Source organism: Podarcis cretensis (assembly GCF_951804945.1).
Source record: "Podarcis cretensis genome assembly, chromosome: 11".
In the NCBI taxonomy this organism is placed as follows: Eukaryota; Metazoa; Chordata; class Lepidosauria; order Squamata; family Lacertidae; genus Podarcis; species Podarcis cretensis.
Window position 1 is genome coordinate 34,470,103 of NC_137180.1, and position 23,198 is coordinate 34,493,300.

The window sequence follows — 23,198 nt, forward strand, 5'->3', positions numbered from 1 at the left end:
TGTCTTAATGCTTACATAGAAGAGGTTTATTTGCTTAAAATGGCAACAATACCTCTCTTCTATGTAACTGTGAAAGAAAAACATTCTCCCCTATTTTGCAACGGCCCTTAGAAGCACCCCTCCCCTTTTTCACAGCTGCTTTACCCATAAAACCAACTCTGCATAAAAAAACCTCCTTAAACGGTGAATTGGCTTACTATAATAAAATGAGCGTGTCTTGCAGCATGAACCACAGGTTGTACATTTGTTCCTGCTAGCATGCTTGTTCCTCAGATTTGAGCTGTGATCCATGAGTCAAACCAGTTTATGTGCAAACGCCTTAAGTTGTTTGCTTTTTTGTCTCCATTCTTCCCTTCATAACGTTTCTATTTTCCATGCTAGTGGGAAAGAGCACCCTTATGCTATTCAAGCCTCACTACTTCAACATTGTTTCTTTCTGTATGTGCATATTTTATTATGACAACAGGGAGCAAACTGTTGGTGTTTTTGATTCTTTTCCAGTTTAGTTCTTACTGAAGTTGTTCCAGTTTTGGTTCAGGCCAATACAGTTTGGTTACAAGTTTGCTATATTTCAACCAGCTCAGTTTTTAGTTTCCATTGGGAAATGTGGACATTATTGACACTACACTGATTAAGGTCAGTTGATGTCATCATGCATAATGTTATTTAGTCTTGATACTCAGGGTTAAACATACTATACAGAGAAGCCTCAGTCAAGACAGAAAAAAATCCATTCTTACAGGATTTTGGAACTGGGGAAATGGAAATAGGAAAGGAACAATTTGAGATGATGGGAGAGTTGTTCCCCAGTTAAACTTCCATTATCATGCACCTACCCACCCACATGTTGTTACCCCTCCCCCCTCTTTTTCTATTCCTTATAGCTTCCTGTCTCAGGGCATGAACAGAGCGATGCTGTCTGGGTTGTGTGAGACCCTCCAGGCTTAAAGAAGCAGCTTCTAAGGGATTTTGCTTCTTAATAAGCTTCTGTGTATAGTGATCCTTGGTTCAAAGGTTAGAAAGGAAGGCTTTAAGCAACCATCTGCAGAGACTGACCAAGTAGTGCCCCATGGGGAAGAAGCTCAGCGTTGTGACAAATGCGGAACACGTTCTCTTCTAGCCTGTTGAATTGACCTTCAATTTATTACAGTGGATTCATACTTAAAGCAGCATGCTGCTGTCCTGCATGCTGTTTCCCGAACATAAAGATCATCCCTGTTGTATCAGTCTAAAGCTCTGCCTAGTCTACCCCCTTTCTTCACTCACTTGCCAACCAGAAGCTCAGGTGTGGAACATGAAAGCAGTAATCATCTGCTCTTCCCCCCAATGACTGGTATTCAGTGGCAAACTCCCTCTGAACCTGCAGAGTCCATATAGTCATAATTAAGAGTTACTACCTTAAGACCTATACTACCTGAATTTATCCATCTTTTTAAAGCCATCTAAGCTAGTGTCAATCCACACAATATGTGGCACTGGTTTCTTTAAATCACATGCTGTGTGAGGAAGTACTTCTGAATCTGCTGTCCATCTATCATTGGGCAGCTCTGAGTTCCAGTAGAATTACACCACACAACATCTTATAAATCTCTATTATTTTATAAACCTCTATCATATTCCATCCCTTATTTTTTTGATATTATTCATACAACATATGATTTTGGCATCAGAGTGCTAGATAGGGGACGAAGGTATGAGACTTTAAGACCAAAGAGGAGAAGATTGTAGTAGTATAGCTGAGTGGCGGCCAAGACATAAACCAGATATTTTGCTGAAGGGAGAGAGCAAGGGCTGTATTTTTGCAGTGCTGCAAGGGGAGAAGTGACACACCTTGGATCCAGACTGAATTTGGGGACACAAAGGTGAGAGAGCAGTCAAAGAACTACAAGCCTCTTCAAATGGACAGGCAGCAACATTGTTGGTGTACAGAAGAGATGGGGAACCTGTGGCCCTCCAAATGTTATTCAGCTCCAGCTGCCATAAATGATTGATCATTGACCATCTGTCTGGGGCTTGTGGGATTCAAATGACTTGAGGGCCACAGGTTCCCCTGCCCTGATGTTCAGTAAACGGAAAGTGTTTTTCCTTAATAAAAAGCCTTTTTGTAAAAAGCTTTGCTTCACAGGTAAGGTGCTCCATTCCCCTTTATACATCCTTTTTTGTTGAGCTTGAAAGTAAGCGTTTTGTATGCGTCTTGAAAGTAATTGACTAGAACTGTACACAGGGTCCCAAACATGCCCAAAGCATCGGTTAATTCTTGAAAATAACAGCATGGAATTCTGGACAAACTTAACTGTATAAAAATCTTCCCAGAGATTTGTCATCTTTTTATAGTTTGGTGTGCCAGTGAGAGTGTCTCTATACCATTTTTAAAGGCAGAAACTTAATTGTAAATAAGTTTACTTGAATGTCTTTTTTTTTTTGTAAGCTCAGGTTTAGGACAACTGGATAGATTTGTAATTCTATGTGTTGGCTCTGTCCATGTTCCTCTTTGTGATTTTTTATATGGAAAATTTATGTAATTTGATTTAGGAAACAGTGCATGCATCATTTGCTGTTGCTGCAGCATTCTTTTAGTTCACCATGAATTGTTTTTCCATTTAGATTGGACATGCTCATGAATGGTTCTGCGTGTTAACACAGTGGGAAATTTGTACACACCACTTCATTCTGGGAAAAGTAATGCTAGTGTCCCTATTTCCCTATTATTAAATAGGAATGTTATTGCTTGTTGTTGTGCATGCTGTGTAGATCCTAATGGTCATTGTAAGGATGGAGACCCTCACATTAGGAATGCAGCATGCTGGGAGGAGAGACTTATCCTTTCTCTCGCCAGCCAAGTTCCTGAAGAACATTTCCCCCTGAGCTCCACAATTAGGAATAGGAAAAGGCTCCCTTTGGTGCTAATGGGAGCTTTATTCCTATCCTTAATTCCAGTGTATGAGAGTTGCAAGGGTATTTATTGGGATCATGCCGGGGGAGAAAAAGGTTATATCTGTCCTCCCTATATGCCTCCTCAGGGCCTCTCACTCTTGCTCTTAAAACAAAGCTGATGTGATTGCCAATGATGCATTTAGTGTCATGTGTAGTTGGCCCTCATTTCCACATTGAAACAACAACGACAAAAAGAATTTGAGAAAAACATTGGTAATAAATTGGATATCCATTTTATAATTATGTTAGCTTTTCCCCTTTTCTATCATTTCCTATATTTGTCTAATGCAAATATAGTAGTAATTCCTATGGTTAGTTTCCCAAAAACTGCTTCAGAATCTTTAAAAAGAAACAGAATAATGGGATTATATTGCAATCGCCTTGGAAGCTGTTCCATTGGATTTCATATAATGGTCAGTGTGTAGGGAATCCCAAATTCACTCTTGAGGTTTATTGGCAGAATTAAAAAGGGATGGATGTTTGTAGCACCTCTTTGTTGGTTAGTCCCTGTTTGAATCTGCTATCTCACACAGTTAACTCTTGCCAAAGACTTGCTTTGGGAATTAGGAATGTATTCACTTCGCCACAGGCAACAGTAGAGTGCTGTCCAATCTAATGGATTGAAGCAAGTGTGATCAGAATTGGGTTTTTTGGAGAACAGACAGTTTGCATTGTAATGTTAAGTGCACATCAAAGGAAAAACATGACTTTAGGGCACATGTGGTGTGTTTTAATGGCAGGTGGAAGGGACAGGAGGACCATAAGAAATTCTTGTGGGAAACAGCATTGTATTGGTTTGCATGTAGATTGTGGGGAGCACATAGTCCTCTTGTATTACACTAATTGGAGGGGCTACAATGGTATTTTGACCCAGTTAAGATGCAAGGAGGTAAGGGTCAAGAATGAACTTGTCTCCCCTTGCTAATTATGTCTCAGTAGGGGATTTTGTCTCATGGTTGAGAACCATTGCTCTTGATATATCTAGTTTAAAGTATATTATACTAACTAGGTTTTCAGTGGCTTCAGAGTATTAAATATGAATGCACCTAATATGGAAGATTCAGAAGTCATGTCTTCAGTCACTTATCCAGGCAGAATGTGTTCAGAAACATTAGTTTAGGCCTTCTGATGGGATGTGCACTCTGTTAGGCACCCCCAGAGGATTGTGTGTTGAAGCTTGAGCTTCCAGTAAATGCTCCCCCTTGCCACTCTGACCCTGGCTCTTCCACAAAGCTTTTCCCCCATTTCCCAACCCTGAAGAACTGATTTAAATGAGGAATTAATTTCAGTGAAGTAGAATAAATTAATTGGAATAGGAAAAGAGTTCTGACTATATAATACTCTAGGGTTTATATTCACTTTTAATGTGTTCACTATCCCTGTCCCTTTGGGGGAGAATCGCTGCTGCTTACTAAAGTCCCCATTAATTTTCTAGCAAGGAGTCAATGTTTTAAACCACAGTGTCTACCATATTACCAGGAACTTATATATAAATCCTGTGTTTGACCTTCTGAATTCCCATTTTTCATGTTGATAGCCGCAAGTACTTAAAAGTGGATGAAGAAGTTAAAAAGTGTAACATAGTTTTGGTAGAATAATGACCGGATAACAATTTGCACATACAGATAACATGGCATCCTTAGTTTGATGGAAGCTTTCCACCAAAAGCTCGTATCCTATTTCCATGAGTACCCAACCATTCTAATATAAAGAGAGCCATTACTGTGCATGGCATCTCACAGAACACAAAAGGGCAGTGGGGAGACAGTCGAGGCTGGGAAGTAGAAGCAGGGTCAAGAGGGAAAGAATGGGTTTATTCAGCTGTACTTATTTAGTCTTAGTTACAGTAGATAATAGACTCTACTGTAATTTTAAATTCTGGTATATATGGAGTGATAAGAATACCATAACCCTGCTGGATCAGTTCAAACAAAGGCCTATATGGTCCAGCATCCTGTTCTCAGGGTGGCCAACAGATGCCTTTGGGAAGCCCAGAAGCGGGACATGAGCAGAATTGCATTCTTCCCACATGTGATTCCCAGCAACTGGTATTCAGAGGAATATTGCCTCCAACATTGAGGTAGCATTTGGCTAACATGACTCGCGACTGCTAGGTTTGCTGTATTTAAAAAAGTAAAAACCAGGACACTTTTTTAAGACACCAAAAAATTGTGATTTTTGGATTGACTTGCCTAAGATCCAGGACAAAGCACTGCCTTTCAGAAATTCCCCATGGAGGTCAATTCCACCTTTGAAACCTCTTTAATGTCTGGAAAAATCCAGACGTATGACATCCCTACTGTTGACAGCGTAATCATCCAGGATAGTATTTGCATAATATTTCCATTTGATGCTTTTTTAATTTAAAGTTTGTGTCTGATGTTATTTCTTTGTATCAGAAACAAACAAGATCCTAACCCAACCACTTACATTGCTTTAAAATTACCCATCCCACACCCTCAGCAAATAATCCTACCTGTTTATCATTAATGGTGTCTGCAACATATCATTCAGTCACATATTACAGACTCCCCCACCCCCCACCCAAAAGGTGAACAAATACATGAGAGACAAAATACACGGAAAAAATCTGCATAGGCCCAATTAAAACATTTCATTGAGATTGCCCAGGATTAATTTTATGTAGCTATGCAGGTCTTTGCAATATTGAAGTTCAGTTCTGTATAATATAGGTAGAAGAAATAAAAACTTTGTATTATGTGATACTACAAACGCAGTCTAAAGAATACGTAGGTAAGCCCTCCATTTTTCTGTTACTAGTTCTGTTTCCTCTGGAATTTCCTCATGCATTTAAAAGGCCATAGATTGTTTAACGGCTGAAGGCCCTGTGCTTTTGTGCTCAGGCTGACAGGGGGGGAAATGGTGGTGTTCCATAGATAACCACAATTAGTATGGAAGGATAAGGGAATCTGCCTTTCAGAAGTGCACACTACTTAAGTATTTGGAAAAAATTAACAATGTACTACTCTCAAACTGCTCATCATGGACAGGATACAAAGAACTGTGACAATAAACCCAACAAACCCAAGGATGATATCTGAGTGTGGTCTCCCTAAATACCCCCCTCACATTTCACATGTTAAACTGCTTTTGGAACTGAAGGAAGAGTCCAAAGTAATGTGTAATATAATAGTGGGGAAAGGCCTATGAGCTTCGGGGCCACTTTGGATGCTGGTGCGCCTAAACAGCTCCTTGGATCCTGGCCACTCTTTCCTTTCCAAGTCTACAAGGGGGAATAACAGTGAGCTAAGGGGTAACTACTTCTGCTCAAGTGTGAAGTGTACAGCTGGAAGAATGCATTCGGCAGTGAACCAGGGGTAAATTGCCTGTGCAAATGCGCCTTACCTAGGTATGAGAGACTCTGAATTTAATTATAGATATCCAGAAGAACCTAGTTTCAATTGTCTGCTTTTGTCATTGCTTATTTAAACAAACTGACATCTTGCATATTGTATATGCTTTGAAACAAAAAAAGTGTGAAATAAGGATTTTTTGAGTGTCTTAACTTTCCTGTATCTTCTATGAGTGCTCCAGATTTGCTGAATTGCTGCTCAGTGACATGTATTGATTTGATTCTCCAGTGACTTCCACCAGAAATAGCAGTGGCATGTTAGAAGAATTCTCAGGCCTAAATATTGCTTCTCTTAATAATGATATTAATAAAACTATTAAGCAATATAAATGTGGCAGTTTGTAAACCGAATCTTAGATATTCTGTCTGGATTTTTAAAATAATCCAGTGGGATATGAAAAGAAACAAAGGATGGGACTTTCTGCACAATTGATCTGTCTTCTCAAATCACAATTCAGAGTTTCAGTGATAATCCTGCAAGTTTCTGGTCAGTGTATTCCAGTTTGGGGCAGGTCTCCAAACAATAAAAAGAAACAGAGGAAAAAGCTACTACGAGATATAAAATTGCTGCTGGGGGTTAGTCCTACTGCTGGTTGATGTTAAATTTATGCAAACAGTCCTTAACCTAACTTATTGTTCTGTGGACAAACTGAAAGATAAACTCAACAGAATACTGAGATTTGGCAGTCACAACTAGGAAAAGTATTGCCTTTTTTATTCAGCATGAGATACAAAGGGCCCTCATGTGTACATGAGGTGACTTCCACTCATTTGTTTGTCCTTGTGCTATAGTTTTGTAGAAAACAATGAAACTAATCAAAAGATGTTTTCCTACCTGTGTGGAAACAGGGATAGAATCTGTATATTAAAAGGTGAAAGCTCTATATCATCTGAAGGGAAACCATAGTATCTATATTTTGTGGCAATGAAGAAGCTCATCTGCTAGCACTCACATAAGCATTTGCGGAACAATGCTAGTGGCTATAATTCTCTGGCTCCAACCCATTGTGCTTTCTTATGCTGTCCCTGCAACAGAAATGCAAGCTTGAGGGGAAGATACATGCACACTGCACAAATGAAAAACAAATGCATTATACAGACATGCCATAGAAGTAACTTTAAAAAGCTGGAGTGCAATATCTGGAAGAGCTGAAGTAACAGTAACAGCATAATGGAGATTAGAGAAGTAGGACAGTAGTAGAAGGAGAATTGTGCTAGGAATGCAAAAGTGTTCCCAAAGTAATGTTACTTTTGAATTTGAAATAAAGTATGAAATACTTTCAGCATCACTCATAACCTTAAATGCATTTGTTAAGATCGTGTTTTTTAAAGGATGTTTTGATTTCAGTTTGATTTCAGTTTTAATTTTATACAGTTTTTGAAAGAAAGTGACAACACAGTAAAAATGGTAAGAGGCATGCAATTTTAGTAAGTTGGAAAAACGGCATAATTGGGAAGTGACATCTTAAAATGTATTACTAAATTGATTAAAAGACAGAATAAAATCCAGTGTGTATCTCCAGTCAGTTGTATTGGTTGTAATAGTATATCCTATTTTTCAAGCCTTGCAAAACATTCCCCCTAAGAGGCTCATAATCTGCAACTGCTTGATTTAGTTGCAGAGATGTAAAGGTTCAGGGGAAGGAGTTTTAAAATTTTTGCTAAACTAGTTTTCTTTCCTGTTGATACCCCCCTTGTTTTTTCAGAGGATAGATTGGAAACCTTCAAGGAAATCTCATGCATACCTCTCAATGTCCCAATTTTCTAGAGAGACTCTGGGAATTATGAAAGCCATTCTGGCTTCTGAATTGATCCTGGAATGTCCCTATCCTCCCCCCCCCCCTCCGGCCAGCACTGCCACCAAGCTTGGGGAGGAGAATGAGCTGGTGCTTGTCCCAAGCGATGACTATGGCAGCAGCTGTGGCTGCAAAGGAGCATCCCCGTTGCCGCTTTTGGCCTCCTCCCTTGGGCTGCTTGTAGCAGCTTCCAAAGAGCGAAAGAGGAGAGGCTGTCGCTGCGAAGGCCCAGCCTCACGTGATGCACTGACTCTGAGCGTAGGCAGAGGGCAGGCCTGGCAGGGGCAGGAAGAAAGCGGGAGCAGAGTGCGAGTCTTGATTTTTTATATTTTTAATGCTTTGTGTATCTGCTTCTAATCTTGCCCCTTTTAAAAATTTATTTATTGGTGTGTGTTTTTCTTTTTGTAAATCTACCAAAGAATAAAATAAAATAAAATTGGGATTAAGGGGTTTTCTCAGGATGGTGGAGAGAGTGTGTGCCCCATTGGTGTAGTGGTGGCGGCATTCGCCCTTCTCATAGGAAATGACCTGGGGGAGGCGCCAAAAATGGGAGGGTCAGTTGGAGAGTGAGAAATGTCCCTATTTTCATCTGAGGAATGTTGGACAGTATGCTGATGTGCTTTCTCAGTTAACTTATTTCTGAAGCAACATGTTCAAATAATATTATTGCACAGCTAATTCGTGCTGCAGCAAATAACTTGTATCCAAGATATTAAAGGCTGTATCCATTGTTAGCCATACTCAAAGTATACTCATTAAAATCAGTAATATGCACAGGTCTTTTGCCTGCGCACTCCGCATGATTGCCATGAACTATGATTTAACCTAGAAGTCTCTAATTAACCATAGGTTGCCATTTCATCCAAATTGGTTAACTGTGGTTACTAATTTTAGAACCAAACAAGATATTAAATTATAATTTGAAGTTGGTTTAACTTCCTTGTTTGCTCCAAAGCTGGTAAGCATGGTTTCCTAGTTCAGATGGAATGGGAAACTTGTTAGTTAGTGAAATTTGCTTTAAATCACAGCTTGTTTGAATGGGCTTAGTAAGCAGAGATGATAGTCTTTACTGGTCCATGGATGGAAATTATGTTCAAATGTTACAGAAGATATTCAGGCATTTGGTGCAGGAGTTGAATCATGGAAAATAATCTGATGAATGGTCGAAAGTGCATATACAAAATCTTAAATTTTGTACATGTTGGTAGTAAGCAACTGAACAGAATATTCCACTTTATGAAAACCTTCAATTTAATGAAGTCCACAAAGATCAAATGAATGAGTATCAGGCATTATGAATCTTTCAGACACTGATAAAGAGAAATCTGAGTTATGCTAGTATTTTTGAAAAAGTGTATACGGATAAGGAGTATGATATAAATACAGTAAATATGGTTTTAGGATAACCAATTTTCACTACAGTTACTATGGATGTTGTTGTTGTTGTTTAGTCGTTTAGTCGTGTCCGACTCTTCGTGACCCCATGGACCAGAGAACGCCAGGCACTCCTGTCCTCCACTGCCCCCCGCAGCTTGGTCAGACTCATGCTGGTAACCTCGAAAACACTATCCAACCATCTCGTCCTCTGTCGCCCCCTTCTCCTTCTGCCCTCCATCTTTCCCAACATCAGGGTCTTCTCCAGGGAGTCTTCTCTTCTCATGAGGTGGCCAAAGTACTGGAGCCTCAGCTTCACAATCTGTCCTTCCAGTGAGCACTCAGGGCTGATTTCCTTCAGAATGGAGAGGTTTGATCTTCTTGCAGTCCATGGGACTCTCAAGAGTCTCCTCCAGCACCATAATTCAAAAGCATCAATTCTTCGGCGATCAGCCTTCTTTATGGTCCAGCACTCACTTCCATACATCACTACTGGGAAAACCATAGCTTTAACTATACGGACCTTTGTTGGCAAGGTGATGTCTCTACTTCTCAAGATGCTGTCTAGGCCTGTCATTGCCCTTCTCCCAAGAAGCAGGCGTCTTTTAATTTCGTGGCTGCTGTCACCATCTGCAGTGATCATGGAGCCCAAGAAAGTAAAATCTCTCACTGCCTCCATTTCTTCCCCTTCTATTTGCCAGGAGGTGATGGGACCAGTAGCCATGATCTTCGTTTTTTTGATGTTGAGCTTCAGACCATATTTTGCACTCTCCTCTTTCACCCTCAATAAAAGGTTCTTTAATTCCTCCTCACTTTCTGCCATCATGGTTGTGTCATCTGCATATCTGAGGTTGTTGATATTTCTTCCGGCAATCTTAATTCCGGCTAGGGATTCATCCAGCCCAGCCTTTCGCATGATGAATTCTGCATATAAGTTAAATAAGCAGGGAGACAAAATGCAGCCTTGTCGTACTCCTTTCCCAATTTTGAACCAGTCAGTTGTTCCATATCCAGTTCTAACTGTAGCTTCTTGTCCCACATAGAGATTTCTCAGGAGATAGATGAGGTGATCGGGCACTCCCATTTCTTTAAGAACTTGCCATAGTTTGCCATGGTCGACACAGTCAAAGGCTTTTGCATAGTCAATGAAGCAGAAGTAAATGTCTTTCTGGAACTCTCTAGCTTTCTCCATAATCCAGCGCATGTTTGCAATTTGGTCTCTGGTTCCGCTGCCTCTTCTAAATCCAGCTTGCACTTCTGGGAGTTCTCGGTCCACATACTGCTTGAGCCTTCCTTGTAGAATTTTAAGCATAACCTTGCTAGCGTGAGAAATTAGTGCAATTGTGCGATAGTTGGAGCATTCTTTGGCACTGCCCTTCTTTGGGATTGGGATGTAGACTGATCTTCTCCAATCTTCTGGCCACTGCTGAGTTTTCCAAACTTGCTGGCATATTGAGTGTAGCACCTTAACAGCATCATCTTTTAAAATTTTAAATAGTTCAGCTGGAATACCATAACTTCCACTGGCCTTGTTATTTGCAGTGCTTTCTAAGGCCCATTTGACTTCACTCTCCAGGATGTCTGGCTCAAGGTCAGCAACCACACTACCTGGGGTATATGAGACATCCGTTTCTTTCTGGTATAATTCCTCTGTGTATTCTTGCCACCTCTTCTTGATGTCTTCTGCTTCTGTTAGGTCCTTTCCACTTTTGTCCTTTATTATGGAAATCTTTGTACGAAATGTTCCTTTCATATCTCCAATTTTCTTGAACAGATCTCTGGTTCTTCCCATTCTATTGCTTTCCTCTATTTCTTTGCATTGCTTGTTTAAGAAGGTCTTCTTTTCTCTCCTTGCTATTCTTTGGAAATCTGCATTCAATTTCCTGTATGTTTCACAATCTCCCTTGCATTTTGCTTGCCTTCTCTCCCCCGCTATTTGTAAGGCCTCATTGGACAGCCACTTTGCTTTCTTGCATTTCCTTTTCATTGGGATGGTTTTCGTTGCTGCCTCCTGTATAATGTTACGAGCCTCCATCCATAGTTCTTCAGGCACTCTGTCCACCAAATCTAAATCCTTAAACCTGTTCCTCACTTCCACTGTGTATTCATAAGGGATTTGACTTAGATTGTATCTTACCGGCCCAGTGGTTTTTCCTACTTTCTTCAGTTTAAGCTTGAATTTTGCTATAAGAAGCTGATGATCTGAGCCACAGTCAGCTCCAGGTCTTGTTTTTGCTGACTGTATAGAGCTTCTCCATCTTTGGCTGCAGAGAATATAATCAATCTGATTTCGATGCTGCCCATCTGGTGATGTCCATGTGTAGAGTCGTCTCTTGTGTTGTTGGAAAAGCGTGTTTGTGATGACCAGCTTGTTCTCTTGACAGAACTCTATTAGCCTTTGCCCTGCTTCGTTTTGATCTCCAAGGCCAAACTTGCCAGTTGTTCCTTTTATCTCTTGACTCCCTACTTTAGCATTCCAATCCCCTATAATGAGAAGAACATCCTTCTTTGGTGTCACTTCTATAAGGTGTTGTAAGTCTTCATAGAATTGGTCAATTTCAGTTTCTTCAGCACCAGTAGTTGGTGCATAAACTTGGATTACTGTGATGTTAAAAGGTCTGCCTTGGATTCGTATCGAGATCATTCTATCATTTTTGAGATTGCATCCCAGTACAGCTTTCGCCACTCTTTTGTTGACTATGAGGGCCACTCCATTTCTTTTACGGGTTTCTTGCCCACAGTAGTAGATATGATGATCATCCGAACTGAATTCGCCCATTGCCGTCCATTTTAGTTCACTGATGCCCAGGATGTCAATATTTATTCTTGCCATCTCATTTTTGACCACATCCAACTTACCCAGGTTCATGGTTCTTACATTCCAGGTTCCTATGCAATATTTTTCTTTACAGCATTGGACTTTCCTTTCGCTTCCAGGCATATCCGCAACTGAGCGTCCTTTCGGCTTTGGCCCAGCCGCTTCATCAGCTCTGGATCTACTTGTACTTGCCCTCCGCTCTTCCCCAGTAGCATGTTGGACGCCTTCCGACCTGAGGGGCTCATCTTCCAGCGTCATAACTTTTATATGCCTGTTGTCTTTGTCCATGGAGTTTTCTTGGCAGGGATACTGGAGTGGCTTGCCGGTTCCTCCTCCAGGTGGATCACGTTTGGTCAAAACTCTCCAATATGACCTGTTCATCTTGGGTGCCCTGCTCGGCATAGTTCATAGCTTCTCTGAGTTCTCCAAGCCCCTTCGCCACGGCAAGGCAGTGATCCATGAAGGGGATACTATGGATACTGGTTACTAAAAAGGTGCATAGGGCAGGCTTCAACTCCCATGGAGTTCTTATGAAGCTTCCTTCCAAGTATACGTGCACAAAATTGTGCTGGTGATATGTTGTTAAGAAGTTCAATGCTATGTTCATAAAGTGTAGCGTAATAAGCAAATTGATTCCAAATTGCTTGCAGCACCAGGTAAAAACTTGTTCACCTGGTATTTGGAAGTATCTGTTTGTTCATAGTCTTTAGTGTAATTACTGACTGCTGCAAACTTGTATTATTATTATTTTATAAAAGCTTGACTTCTCTGGTAGTGGTCTTTATTTTTTAATTGTGTTTCTGTTCATTGGGGACATCCATTGTTTTGTTTTTTAAATATCATTTGCATACCATCCTGGGATCTGAAATGCGTGAAGGACAGTCTAAAAGTTCAATAAATGAAAAACAAACTTACTTTTCTTTTATATTGTACTGATAACTGGCCTTTGCCATGCTTCGCATTCATTAAAGATCATTATTTTTCTCAAGTTCACAAGTCACATTTATGTCCGTTCATGACTTTAGTGGTTTTAAATCTCTTAAATGGTCTTTTGAGATATTTGCAACATGTGTACATTTTAGGTAAGAGTCTTAACATTTCGTTGGTTATGACAAAATGTGAGCATTAAGTAATTACAGGCTTTCTAACCTGATTTGCTAAAAACTCAACTTTTCCCACTCTACTGATGAAATCTATTTGCAAGTGGCTGAAATGAATAGCAGCTGCTTAGAATATCTCATTTAAGAGGGAGGTCATTTAGCATCAGTATAAGCCTTGCATTGAGAGAGCTACAGAGAGACTTCGATTGGTGTAATTCCCAAGTCTACGGGAACAAGATGAGCTTGTGTTCTTGAACTTTCTAAGCAGCAGTAGATTTCTATCATATGTGTATCCTGCCCTTCCTCTAATGATCTTAGAGCAGTGCTTTGGACACTCTCAGCAACCCTCTATGCCAGTTAGTCTGAGAGAAGCTGATATGTCCAAGGCCAACTTGCGAGCAGTGTAACTTGGAATAAATGTAAGTCTAGATTTGCTGCATCCAAATCTAATGTACCTCAAGTGCACTACATACTCCCAGTGCTGCTAGTAAAAGAGAGCTAGCAAACTGCCCACTGTTACTTCTGTTCTAGCATGTGAGCAAGAGCCAGTGAAGAAAATGTGTTCATATAGTTCACTTGTGTGCATTTTCTTACCATCTTAGATAGACCCATTGAAATTAATCTGGGAGTATGGCATCCAGTCTAATATACCATTTAAGAGGATAGAAAGGGGAATACTTCCATGTACTGGTTTCTGGATTGTCTCATACTCTTGTCTGCTACCAGAAAGGGTAGTGTTAAGGAGAAATTATTGAATTACTGCAGTTCTTGACCTTTTATAAGGATATAAGGTTTTTGCTCAGATCTCTTGCATTATGTACAGAAAATGGCTTGAGTGTCTGATGTGGTGCCAGTTCCAATTTTCCATTTCTGCTCCTTAGCCTAGCTCCCAGAGCCAGCCTGTAGATCTGTGTTGATGTAGTGAATGAGAACTTTGTACGGTGGCAAATCCAAATTCATCTATTTGTATACATGATGGCTGACTATTGGGGGAGTATTGATTATGAGTAAGCGCCTTTCTACACAATTATTTTTACACAATAAAAGTGATGTTGCCACTTTCTCCAAGAAAATGAAGCATCTTGCCCAGGAGGTCTGCCTTTTAGCAGGATATGCCATTTTTTCTTTACTGAATGCCAATGTTTTCTTGTTGCTGTGGAAAATGATTGCTGAACCAATTGCTTTGAGGGATGTGGTAGAGCAAATGTCACCAAAGCCTATGATTATATTGTAGTAAGTGAAAGATGTAGGGACGCAGGTGGCGCTGTGGGTTAAAGCCTCAGCGCCTAGGACTTGCCGATCGAAAGGTCGGCGGTTCGAATCCCTGCGGCGGGGTGCGCTCCCGCTGCTCGGTCCCAGCGCCTGCCAACCTAGCAGTTCGAAAGCACCTCCGGGTGCAAGTAGATAAATAGGGACCGCTTACCAGCGGGAAGGTAAACGGCGTTTCCGTGTGTGGCTCTGGCTCGCCAGAGCAGCGATGTCACGCTGGCCACGTGACCCGGAAGTGTCTCCGGACAGCGCTGGCCCCCGGCCTCTTGAGTGAGATGGGCGCACAACCCCAGAGTCTGTCAAGACTGGCCCGTACGGGCAGGGGTACCTTTACCCTTTACCTTTAAGTGAAAGATGTATGACGCCTTTCAGCCTCTAGGAAACATACTGTCCTGTTCATAACAGTTGTTGCAAACCATGTCCATGATATTCCATTGTGCAAGTTGTCTTTGTTCATATGAGTGCATTCCTGAAAGAGGTAGGAACTGATGTGGTAGAATGGTGCAAATTCAGCTTGAGGTTTTGTCAGTTTCTGAGTTTCATGTAGACCCAAAGTGGAATAGATAATAATTATCTAGACTTCAATGACAGGCTTTATATATACTAGGGATGGGGAACTTATGGCTCTTCAGACAATGTTGGAATCTAGCTCCCATCTTGTTCTGCAAGCCTTGGTCAGGAAAGATGGGAGTTCAAAAAGGTATAGAGGACTGCACCAAGTTAGTTATCTTATTAAGCTCATGAGAAATTGATTTTGAAAGGTATCTAACCAGGAAAAGCAGTTCAGTTTGGGGTGAATTATTTATTCATTATATATGTAGAGTGCCCACCCCAATAACTAAATCCAGAAGTTAGGTGGAAGGGGCGCCATTCTGCTGGATGTGAAATAATCCAGTCTGTGGACACTGAATAACCTCCATTGTTCTAAATAAAATTCAGAAGACCTCTACCCAGGTACTGACCAGGCCAACCTTTTTTTCGTTTTGCTTATGAGATCTGACAAGATCAGCCCTTGTGGTTTTATTTGTATTCTTGGAAGCCTTGGGGAGAGAAATAACTGGAGCAGCAATGAAATCTAACCTTGCTATATAACATAACCAAAGACATATCAGTAGGCCACTGGAAAAACAGCCATGTATGACAGTGAATATCTAAAGGGTAAAGGGACCCCTAACTATTAGGTCCAGTTGCGGACAACTCTGGGGTTGCAGCGCTCATCTTGCTTTACCGGCCGAGGGAGCTGGCGTACAGCTTCCAGGTCATGTGGCCAGCATGACTAAGCTGCTTCTGGCAAACCAGAGCAGCACACAGAAACGCCGTTTACCATATTTTTCGCTCTGTAGGACACACTTTTCCCCCTCCAAAAATTAAGGGGAAATGTGTGTGTGTCCTATGGAGCGAATGCAGGCTCCTTGGCTTCAGCGATAGCAACACGAAGCCTCCGAAGGGCAGAGGGAGTGCTCCCTCCGCGTCCCGGAGGCTACGCGTTGCTTTCGCTGAACCCTGGAGAGCGAGAGGGGTTGGTGCGCACCGACCCCTCTCGCTCTCCAGGCTTCAGGGATAGCTGCCTGAAGCCTTTGGAGTGCAGCGGGACCTCACGCTGCACTCCGAAGGCTTTGGGTTCCTTTTGCTGAAGCCGGGAAGACTCTCCTGGCTTCAGCAAAAGGAACTTGAAGCCTGCGGAGCGCAGCAGGAACTCGTGCTGCGCTCCGAAGGCTTCAGGGATCTTTGAGGCTGGCGGTGGGAGGAAGCAGCGCAAGCCCCACAAGCAGCATCATACAGCATCACAAGAACTACAGTTCACAGAGTTCCTTGTGAAAAGGGATTGACTATTAAACCACTCTGGAAATTGTAGGTCTTTGTGGGGATATGGGGGTCTCCCAAGAATTCGCAGTACTGTTGTTAGCAAGCTACAGTTCCCTGTATTCTTTGAGGGAAAACACGACTGTTTAAAGTGATATGATGGATCAGATATATGAATGTGATCCTTGGTGTTATACTTTAAAAAGGTGTAAATTGCCTATATTTGAATTGGTACAAGCTTCTTTAAGCACATACAACTTCGTTGTTAATCTTTCAGTTGGAGACTACATCAGTCAGTTGTGGTGACTGATGGGATTGTTAGAAGTATGTGTATGTTTTTAATACCTGTTTTGGTTCTGGTGGCTTACTGTTACAGAACAAACAAACATTAAAATGCTATTTGTCTAATAGTTTTCTTTCTAACCGTAAGGAAACTGGAAACGAGAGAGATGCCCCAGGGCCATTGCAATTTCCAAAATAATACCATAAAAACTAACCTAGTAGCAATTTTATTTTTAATTGATTTACTTATCAATTATCTCCTTGATTTTCATTTTGAAAATACACAAACTGTTACAAGCCAAAGGTTGCAGAATTCATGACTATTTAATTGGGATATATGACGTATTTATCAGAAATGTATAGAAACATCTGTTGAAGTTAACTGCAAAAATGTGACAAAGATTTATGAACTGGAAAATAAACTTTGGACAAGCATAGAAGATGAAATATGGGCAAGTATATGGATTGTATGGATTTAAAATAAATTAATATACTGATGGTATTTAATCCCATCAAAGATTGCTAAATAAGATCACAAAAGTAAATTCATTACATTGTTGCCTAGGTTATTATCTTGTCTATTGATAAAGGGCTTCCCACAGGACACAGTCATACAGGCTGTAATCCATGCAGATTTCAGACCCATGGTTTGAAGTTGAATTGTTTTGAACAAGCCATAGTTAAGATTAGCCACAGTTTGTAGGACTTGAATAACATGACAAGCTGTGGTTAATTTTAAAAAAATGGAAGTGAAAGCTTCACAACTCTGATGATTGCCTCAGAAAAAAGGAACGAGGCGAGGGAGGGGGGCATGCAAGTCCATAGATAGTTGCAAAGTCTGATTCCTGGGACCATAATATATTTTTCAATTTGACACCCAGACACAGCCATAATGGGGCATATTTTTTTAAGTGCTTGAGCACATGACGACTGTGATGGTCATGGGGTATATACCCTGAATACAGAGAAGTAAGGAAAATAGTTGTTTACTGTGTAAAGTCAAAAGACAAGAGGTAGATTTATGCCAAAATATATTGGACAGTATTTCAGATGCCACAAGACTTAATTGTTGGCGTTGCTTTGAGAAAACTAAGGTATCTTATTACCTTCTGGAATGTAACAACTAATATTACATGCAGTGGAGTTTAAAGACATGGTCTGGTGATAAAGCAGCTGGCAAACTGAACATAAAAGCTGGTGGTTTGCATGCATTTTGAAGCATGCTTTCATAGGTTAAGCTTTCATAGGTTAAGCTTGCAATTTAACAATTGAGAGGATTGATTTGTGGACCCAGTCACAGTGAGTCTGAGGTTGCTGGGGTGGGGGCACAGGAAGCAATAAGCGATGTGGCATTTTTGAGATTGGCGTGGCCACAGTTTTATTGAGTACAGATGTCAGTAGGCCTAGGGATTGGGTATGTATCCCAACCATCCCGATTGCTGGCTGATGACTTCATCAGGGTGAAACCTGGGTTAAGGATCAACATATGATGCACATCAAATATGGGTGATTCCTCCAGGATGCCATTGGGGAGTTCTATGGCTCGTTGTCTGCCCCCCATCTGGGCATACAGACAGAATCCTTCCCCTTGGAGATGGGATTTAAATATGGGTTTCTGTGGTTCTATTATAGCAACATTTAATTTCTAGAGTGCTGTGGCTTTCCTATTTTTGCTTCTAGAAGTCAAGTAATAGAAATTGAAGTGTTTCAAGCAGAAAACTTTTTAAAAACTTTTTTTAAAAAACAGTCTAGACTTATTTGGCCAGAGGTATTTAATATTGCCCATATAAAATCTTAGTAATACTCAGAGTGGACCCATTGAAAACCAGTGGCCTTAAGTAACTTAAATTCCTCCAATTTCTGACTTCAGCATCTCATAACTAAAACGTTCATGCTTTGGATTCTTCCCACATTTATATGCACTTTGGTGCAGCATTTCCTTCTGCCAAAGAAACAAACAGGTATTGTTTTAGTTGCAGATAAACAACTGCAACTAATTTGCAGATAAACAACTGCAACTAAAGTAGGTGTAATGGCATTCACTCATCCTTTCTCCCCCCCTGCCCCCCCTCTTCTCCTCAACTGTTGAAAGTGATTATAATCTCCCTGAGGGAACCTTTTTTCTATGTTATTGTGTGCCACTACCAATCAGTTTATATAATATAAAGTGTATAGTACCTTACTAATGTTATGTAGGCGAGGAATAATAATACTAATCAGCTTGTCTGCTTGGCCAACAAAACTCTCTTGGGTATTTGTACTTCTACTGCATGTACATAAATAGATCTTTGTGTCCCCAGTATTGTATAAAACAGGCTTCCTCAACCTCGGCCCTCCAGATGTTTTCCCCTAACTTTGTCTTAAAACTTAAATGCAGAGGGTCAGGCGGAATCTTCTCTACTACTGTATTGGTAGCAAATACACAGTGGCAGTGTGTAATCATTGTGCTTGTCATGGCAAGAAAGGAGTCAGACTCTGGCGGGGTGTGTGTGTGTGTGTGAAATGAATCCAGGCCTGGAACTACAGGCAGAGACAGGCTAATACTACTCCTTCAGAGGCATGTGGGCTCTGACCAGAATGTACACTGAGCTTCTGCGCCCTCCAGTTCTGAGTAAGGACTTGTTTTCTGAACCTCCTCCCCAGCTCTAGACTTGAAGCTGGAAATTAGAGAAGATTCCGCCTGACCCTCTGCATTTAAGTTTTAAGACAAAGTTAGGGGAAACACCCTGTCCCCTGGAAAAGGGATTTCACAACCAATTTCTAATTGAATTCTCCTTCAAACTTTGGCAGATTTCTGAATATTAATTCAAGATACAAAATCAATTCCTTTAAACCTTTCCTTTTGATATATTGTGATTTCTAAGGTGGTTGTGTTAAGATTTCTCATCATGGAATGACTTTCATATATGATAATGCTTATGGATCATGTATAACTACCGTTGGACATTTACCAAATTAATGGGGTTTGTTTTGTTTATTTTGCTATTTTTATAATATCAGAACTAATAGATCATGTCCTTGTTTTGCTTGTGTGGTTGTTTTTTTGTGTTTTTTTTGTTACCTGGACTTGTTTTCAGCTGTTTATCTGCATGCAAAGAACTTCCCCTGTATCCTTGATTCTTGGTTTGCTTTTATTTGGTTAATTCACTGGAACATCATGCTGTTCTGGTCACTAAAATACAGCAGTATTTTAGCCATCTGGTACTCCATGTTTCTAAATTTGTTTTTACTTTTCAAGCAAGCTTATTGGTGTGTGAAGTAGTTGTTGACTCTGGTGCATGAATTGTAAGTGTATTTTCTCCCTACTTCCCTACCCCAGCTATATGATCTCTTACCTGGTGTTGGAAGTGGATACAAATAGTTGAAACCATATCCAGATAAGACTGAGGCAATCATACCAGGCAAGCTTTGTGAATTAGAGGTTGATATTTACTGAACATTTCGCCTAGCTTCCCAGATCACTTATTCTTACATTCTTTGAGTGCTCCTGGATCTGTTACCACCATTGTACCTCTAAATCTAGAATGCAATAGGGCCAGGAATACTCCCATCATTTTCAGCATGTGAGAAGGTTGCATTTTTTCTGACAGATGCATATCTAGTAGTGGTTTGCTTTTTGGCTTGAATCTAGACTACTGCATTTATGTAGTGTTCTTTACTTCTTTTCAAAAACTTTACTTAATGCAGAATGTGATGAAGCACCTTCTGACAGCAGTGGGTTGTAGAGAACAAACCTGCTATTCCACAAGGATCAGTAGACTAGGAGTTGCTGCCTTCTTTCAATTTGATGTTCTCAGAACTGCACAAACCATTATTTGGACCCAAGTCCTAATCATAAGAACCCATAGACTTGGTGGCTGTCCCACAACTGTGGAACTATTTTGCACCAAAACTCTTCAAGGTCAGACCCTGATCATTTCACTGAAAGTGCTGTGATCTGTTTTGTTTAGGCTATCCTAAATAGGCTGACCTAATATGTGGTGGTCACATAGTATTAGCATGAGTATGTTAGAAAGAATAAATCAGTTTTGTATGAGTGTATTCTTTACTTCATATTCTGTGCAATGCATGATTTCTCCTACACAGGGATTAATCCCAGTGTAAGAAATTGTGCTGTCTTAAAATAGAAAGAGGAAGCTAAAACATTCCTCAAGCCTCTACCATCTCATAATGTGAATAGCTGTGGCTTTAGAGATCTGCCTTCAGAGGAGAAAATGTTTTGTGTTCCCTAATAATCAGTTTAGACAGTACAAGGACCAGACATCCATGTGAAGCTTACCACAATTCTCAGAACAATGGGTGACTTCCCTTATGACAACCTGGAGAGTTTTCTAGAGTGGCCCCGGCATGAATTTTGTCCCCAATCCCACCTTAGTCTGCCATTTTTAGAGTACAGTACTGCAAAAAAGGTGGAATAAAAATTATAAGAAATTAAAAGTTATCATGTTTTTTCTGTCTCTGTTCTGTTTGAATTTGAAGCATCTTCAAGAAAAGAACTGACACTGTACTGACATCATAACGTATTTGTTCAGTCAGTTTCTGAGCCACTCAGCAATATCAACTTTGGCTCAAGTCAGTGTATGCCACTGACAGGTGGTGTTGTGAACTACAGCATGACCGCAAAGTGGGTTGAGCTGCTGGCAATGTCAGAGGCCAAGGAGGGAGAGAGGCTGGTGCGTGAGAGGGATGTGCAGGCAGGAAGCCCAGGCTTACTGTAGAGGCTTGATAAGGCCTCAGGGGAGAAGGGAGGAGTGGCTTTGGCAAGGACGGGGTGGCTTAGGGTTGTTGCCTAGGTGCAGTTGGCAAGCGAAGCAAGCAGAGGCTCAGGCCCTAGTACAGTGTTTCTCAAACTTGGGTCTTCAGCTGTTTGTTGGACTACAACTCCCATCATCACTGACCACTGGTTCCATTTCTCACTTGCACACCTGCAAAGCATGGAGGAGGGAATAGGCAACTAACATGCCTGATTTATCAGCCTGTTAATTGGGCAAGTTAAGAGTTGTAGTCCAACAACAGCTGGGGACCCAGGTTTGAGAAACACTACCCTAGTACAATAATAAAAACACAGCAGTAAAATAGTAAATTATCACTTAAAAATCTGGATAGGAAGCCTTTTTCTGTACAAGGAAGCCATCAATTCTTCATTTCTTTACCATTCTTTACTAGAATGGAAATGTTCAAATAAGAGAACAAAATCTCCGTTTTTCTCTAAACTATTCAGCTTGCTCCTCTTTCTTGTTATGTGGGAACCTAAGGATTAGTTTGCAAAGCTAAAATTTCTCACCAGAAATTATGGAACTTTTTAAACCTGATTGTGTCAACATTGCCACCTATGGCAAAGTATGTGGCTAATTCTTTACTTTTATGTTTTCTTCTCTCCCCCATTGTTACTCACCAGCGCAGATTCTCTTAAGAGTTCTTGGATTTTATTTTTATTTCTAGGTGCTGGCATATCTCTAGCTGCCTAATTTATTGGTTTTTCCTGTGCCACTGTTTGCACATCAGTGCTTTCTCATGCGTTTCTGTAACTGAGCTCAGGTGTGAATTCAGTCAGCTATGTTCATGGTTGTGTAATGTTTATGTCTGTTTATGGAACAGGGAACTTAATGCCAGGTTCTAGAAGCTTAAACTGTGATGTTGCCAGAGACCAATTGCAGTTTAGTTTTTTCTCTTGACGATGCCTTCCTCTAAAGCCCAATGGGCTTCTGAAGTATCAAGGGCTACTTGCTATCATACTGGATAGGACCTTCAATTTCTGACTGTTTTTGACTTCAGTGTCTCATAACTAAAACATTCACTCTTTGGATTCTTCCCACACTTATATGCACAGATCAAGGTTCTATTGGGACCCTGTTTTTGTTGTTATGTGTGTTGATATGGTGGTTTGGTGCCAAATGACATTTGGTGACCTTCCACGTTTTTCACTAGGCATAGTTTGGAGAAGGCAGACCAGCCATATATGATAGTTCATATATCTACCAGAATCGGTTATAAAAAGGCAGGATGAGGTCAGGGCATGGAGCTTCACAGAATAGGGCATAATCCCTAGAAAACGCTTTTAAAGTGGTGTACAGCTGTTGCTTAAATGTGCCTTGCCATAGTCAACACATATATGACCATTAGAGATCAATCTAACACAATCCCTCTACATCTGTGTCACTAGAGTTAAGTAAAAATTAAAAGTGCATGCAGAGCAGATAAGAGGATAGCAATCTTTGGGTCATCGAGAGTGTTGGGGGAGGTAGTTTAATCTTTCCCACCAATGCTTCCAATCCAGCCAAGATTGCTGTAGACAGCAATCTTGGCTGCACGTGGGAGGAAATGTTAAAATGTGTAGTGAGATGGTGCAGAGATCATGTGTGCCTGACTGTAGCTATTGACCCACTGTCCACCACTGCCTGTGTCCCTCGGGGCCGAAAGGGTTCCCCATTCCTGCTTTAAACCATGAT

At 40.8% G+C, this 23,198-nt stretch overlaps 1 protein-coding gene across 8 annotated transcripts in view; it reads left to right on the forward strand.

Moving 5' to 3' along the window:
- SSBP2 (single stranded DNA binding protein 2) overlaps window positions 1-23,198 on the forward strand; it is a 131,852-nt gene that overhangs the window by 8,635 nt on the left and 100,019 nt on the right. Inside the window, exon 1 of one of the 8 annotated variants that reach the window (XM_079995738.1) lies at window positions 22,433-22,585. The exons of the other annotated variants lie outside the window; for them this stretch is intronic. The gene's annotated coding sequence lies outside the window, so the exon portion shown is untranslated. Of the gene's footprint in view, window positions 1-22,432; window positions 22,586-23,198 lie in introns of those variants that run through there. 8 annotated transcript variants of the gene reach the window in all.